The sequence below is a fragment of the Papaver somniferum genome, unplaced genomic scaffold (genome assembly GCF_003573695.1).
Source record: "Papaver somniferum cultivar HN1 unplaced genomic scaffold, ASM357369v1 unplaced-scaffold_133, whole genome shotgun sequence".
In the NCBI taxonomy this organism is placed as follows: domain Eukaryota; kingdom Viridiplantae; phylum Streptophyta; class Magnoliopsida; order Ranunculales; family Papaveraceae; genus Papaver; species Papaver somniferum.
The window spans coordinates 7147891-7153052 of NW_020622492.1; the positions used below are offsets into that span (position 1 = coordinate 7147891).

General features: G+C 36.9%; 1 long non-coding RNA gene across 1 annotated transcript; it reads right to left on the reverse strand.

Annotated features, from left to right (window-relative positions):
• Nucleotides 1-1242: 1242 nt before the first annotated feature.
• On the reverse strand, nt 1243-4334 carry LOC113333439. The gene is made up of 2 exons (XR_003351988.1): nt 4112-4334; nt 1243-1595 (listed from the first exon to the last, which is right to left on the reverse strand). It is a non-coding gene; the product is annotated as an uncharacterized LOC113333439 (long non-coding RNA).
• Nucleotides 4335-5162: the final 828 nt, after the last annotated feature.

The following is a 5162-nucleotide window of genomic DNA, read 5'->3' on the forward strand; positions in this document are numbered from 1 at the left end:
TATTACTTTCAACATTTAGCTCATTAGGAATAACAAACATCTCATCATGAAACTCCTCATTTCCCTCCTTTTGTACATGAAGCAAAATCATATCTAAATATGCATTAATTCGTCCCATGGAATGAGAGTCTTCAAGAGTAGGTATAGCATATGGGTATTCATTACATGGTTGAGCATGAGGGTCGCTACAGAAAGAATATTCAGAAGCATTGCTATATGGTTTATCATGCAATAAATTCAATTCAAACCTAGTGTTATTTTGTTCGAGGAATACGAGATTTTCTTCCACAGATTTCCTACAAGAGGTCAGGGGAGTACGAAATTGTTCAACTTCCCATTGTGTTGATTGATACATGGGTGCATGGTATTCTCTAGATTGTCTAAAATCATGCAAAGTATAGCAGTTCTCAACAGGATGGCCTAAGCTACCGCATAAGGTACAAGTATAGATTTCAGATTTCCTAGGAGAATTAGATGCGACAGATTTCTCATGTATTTGCATTTCTAAAGCTGTAATTTGAGCTTCTAACTGATCCAAAAGTGACGAATTTCGGAGTTGGGCACTGTAGAAATGTTCATTTTCTCCCTGTGGCGAATGATACATGTTTGAATAGTCATTAGGGTCCATGTGTTGAGGCTCGGGACTATGAAAATGTCCATAAAAATCCCTATAACTATTGACATCATGGTCCGTGGGAGGCTCATAATTTGAAACATATCCATAAGCAAGTTCTCTAATGGATTTGTGCTCATCCCCAGTTGCAGACCAAAATCCTGCCATGAAATGTTTTTGTTCTTTTTCTTACGGTAATCACAAAGTATCTCCCTGACAAAGCCTACCCGTCCTAAATGGTTGTTTCTGTTTGATTTAAAATGATGTTGTTGTTATCCTAACAAGTGGCCTGCTCGCATTTGATAACAAATTATGAACCTCTTTTCACTAAATCAAAATTCAAAGAAACTCAGATCATGTAGCAAGCAAAGGAGGACTCAAGCATACTGAGTATTTTTGAGAAACTTACCTCTGGAAAAGTACCTAGCATAACAGACTAAGATATTCACAGATTCAAATAGACACAAACTTAATGCAGTGAAACAGCCAGCAGGGATTTTACTCTAAGTGTCACAGAATCGAGCACACATATGCTATATGTCGCAAGGTTGGATAATACTCAGCAAGGTAGCTAGTTTATCAAGCATTCATGGCAATCAGTTTAAGAACATCAATCAACATGTTATGGCTGTCGGACAAGTAGCAATCCGCAAATCTGGGAAATAGGGATTGCACAACTATTTAGAATAGCAATCAGATTCAGGGCCGAAAGCACTCAGACACGAGTTCTGCTGAGATAATAGATACACAGTGATATAACAATTCAACTAGCACTAGTTCAGCAGACAAGCATTGTATATCATTCACATAATCATCAAAAATAGCAAGTTTAGGAAGTGATATCGTCAGTACAGCAAGTTTAAGCACGATACTCAGGCTTGTTTCGCTCCTTCCTCTCCACTTTTGGTTTTGAAAAACAGTATTGCAGGTACATATTCCTTTTTCTCTTTTCCCTGAGTTTGTATTTCAGCTTCTCAAACACCTGGTTTTCTCAAAAGAAATTGTCAGTTCCCAGAAATGTAAACACACAGGAAGTATAAAACTGTTACTACAAACTGTTGCAGGGGGACAGAAAGTGTTTATTATGCCAAATGAAGCTAACACACAGTGCACTGATGGACAGGGGGTGACAAACTGTAAACTGCCAATTAACTGGCAGTACCACACTTGGTGATGCCAATATTTCACAGATGACTATCCTACAGCTGCAAATTAAATTGGAACTAATGCAACACCAGGTGCGATACAGCTGAACTGGGAACAAGTCAGCTTTGCAGGTTTGGCTAGGAAAGCCAAAGTTTCAGCAATTTCAAGGTGAATCTCACAATGCAACCTGAGATACATCTCAGGCTATGCAGTTTCAAGTTTAGTTACAGGTGACAGAGTGAAACAACAAGTATTAAAACCGAGACAAAAACATCACAATCTCATATGACTCACCGATGGATTTACTGAGAACTGAACTACGTCCAGTTGAAAGCTCTGAACAGGACAGAATGGAGCAAAAAAATATGGACTAGCTTCGAATAGAAACAGAAAATTGATGAATGCAGAATGCAGGATGCTTACTGGTATATTACAGGTGATGAGGTTTCTAACTTGTACTGAACTAACAAAGCTAATTACACATATGCTTAACTACAGATGCGATTTTTATGAAAACTAAAAAATGAATTCACTGAAATTACAGGACTATATTCTTACTGATGGATGGGCATAAGCTTCAGACTAAAAAGGATTGCAAGCAAAAGGGAACTCAACAGATCTACCAGCTAAACTACAGGACAGTGATGCAAAACTTTTACTAACTAAAAAAAAGGACTGAAAGAATGCAGGCAAGTGACTGAGATACAATGACAGATACTACATGAGTGTGAAATAAAGATGCTTCTAAGAACCCTAGATGCAGGTAAACTAACTGAATTGAAAAGATGAAAATAAAGATGCAGATACAACTAATATTTACAAGGCTAAAATGATTACTAAGTTACAACTACAGCATGAGATTAGGTGGAGCTAAAACAAGATGGAGATATGCAATTAAACTGAAAATAAAAATTACAGCTAAGTTATACTCTAACATGAAACGTAAATTCTAAACAAGTATATGCACAGTTTCAGCTGTCCTAACTAGATGCAGTTATGCAGATGACAATGGATAGATAAAAACTATAGTTACTACAGCTAAAATGTTATAGAACTAAGATACATATGATGATGAATAACAAGCTTGAAATGGAAAAAGTTTCACTAAGTTACATTACAAGACTAGAGCAGTAACAGATGCACATTAATGACAGTTACAGAAGATGGTCTAACAACTGACAGATTAACAATCTAGGTTACAGGGTTACAGCAAACTGAAAAGCTGCAGGTAGATTTTTTTTTTAAGTGATGCAGGATATGTATATAAAAATGGATCAACTAATCTACAACAGTAGGGCTGCAAATGATAGTTAAATACAAATTGAATAACAACATGAGACTTAAAATGCTGAACAAAATACAATGATAAGATTATCTTACAACACTATGATACTGATATGAGATGAAACAATGATGCAGTTGACTGAAAAACTTAAGATTACAACTAACAGTAACAACATGATGCAATGATCTAATACATATATACAAATGTACTAAAAATCAGTAAAGTTGAACCAAAGAAACAATTACACCGCTACAGAGTCCCCGGCAGCGGCGCCAAAAACTTGGTAGGACTAAGAAAGAGTACCTACAATGATAATTGCAAGTGCACATTGTCCTAATGTAACACAGGGCAAGCACAGGTCGATCCTCAGGGACAAGGTGGGTGTAACCTGAAGCTTATGGTCTTACTAAAACTGATTCGAGACAAGAGTAACCAAAAAGGGGGGGTTTTGTTGCCGATACGGCCAGATGTTGGTTATGTAACATAAAATAGATAACAATAATATAAATTAAAAGGCACTAGGGCAGTTGAGTCCACCACTAACTTACACTAGTTATTCTCCTAATGACACTAACCTTGTCCTTATAACTGATAACAAGAGGGATGCCAATCCTCTGCGTATCTAAGGTCACTTTGATATGAATGATCCAATCGCAACTAAGGTATCTTCCCTAAGAATTAACTGTCTGTTTAAGGCACAACTAATCAAAATGTCAATATATGTGATGAAGCATGAGCTGCAGTTCTACAACACAGGATTGTTCTAACTACAATGGATGCATGACATACACTGTGAAAGTAAAGTATTGAAGCCCCTAAGATGGAATTATATTCTAAATCATTTAAGCACAACAATATTATTATCAAGAGCATGAATAACAAGCAATAATTTAGGGCTTCATCTCAACCCTAACAGAGTAATTTAGAACATGATAATAACAAACATAAACTACAGCTTGGTGCACCGGCTAATCCGGGCATGCCTTTTACATCACAGACTCTTCTCTATTTATACACAAGTTTCTCCTCAATCAATTTAATTCGATAATTACAGAATGCCCACTCACCCAAACGCGTATTCTGACAGTTCCCTTCTTCAATTCATCTCTGCAAACCTAATTTTCCAGCTGTGAAGATAAACCTAATCTTCTCTCAATCCTAGATTCTAGGGTTACTGTTATTGATAAGGGAGAAGATAAGATGGAGAGAGATAGGGATTAGAAGTATTGATTGTGTTTATGGAGGCGGCTGTGAGCAGAGATTGTCGGGGGACATGGATTTGGAGGAGGAATTGATGGTTCTGGTGCTGGTACTGTAGAAGAAGGGAAGAAATGGAGAAGATATTTTCCAGGGATGAATTGGGGGCCATGGAAACTAATTGGGGGCCATGACACATTTTATACCCACACCCAAAAATATATGGGGCTTCCAGAATGAGGGTAAAATACCTATTTTATCCTTCTCTAATAACTAAACCTAAAATCCTAATACTAATCGAGTGAGGCCCCCATTCACAACTCAAAACAAAACCTTCTTCTTCTCCTCCCCTCCCCTCTCTCTGCACCTCCATCTTCTCCATTAACGACTCGGAGGAGAAAATTTTTTTCCTCAACCGATTCTTCGCGTAATCGTCGATTAATTTTAATCGACGATTAACGATTAACTTCTTCTACAAACATGGCTCGTACAAAGCAGACTGTTATAAAGGCAAATCAAATACCTAATCTGGTAGATGCAGTTAATGCAGCGAAGAGCATCAGAGACTGAGCAAAAAATCAAATCAGCCGGTGAAGGAAATGGCTCCGATCAGAAGGTATGTTCACTAAAAACCCCAACTGTAACTTGGGTTTGTGTTTAATTTGATGTTCTACTGAAAAATTAGGGTTTGAATCGGGAAAATAGGATTCTCAGAAATTGAGTCGTTAATCACTAGGTTTTATTTCTTAACGATTTTGCGGATGCATGTAAATTTCATCAAAAATCGTTAACCATTAGGGTGGCGGAGAAAACGATCCTTGATGTAATCTTTTTTAGAGGTTAGAATCGTTAATAAATTTTTTTTTCTTAACGATTTTTGATCTACATGTTAATTTAATAAAAAATCGTTAACCATTAGTA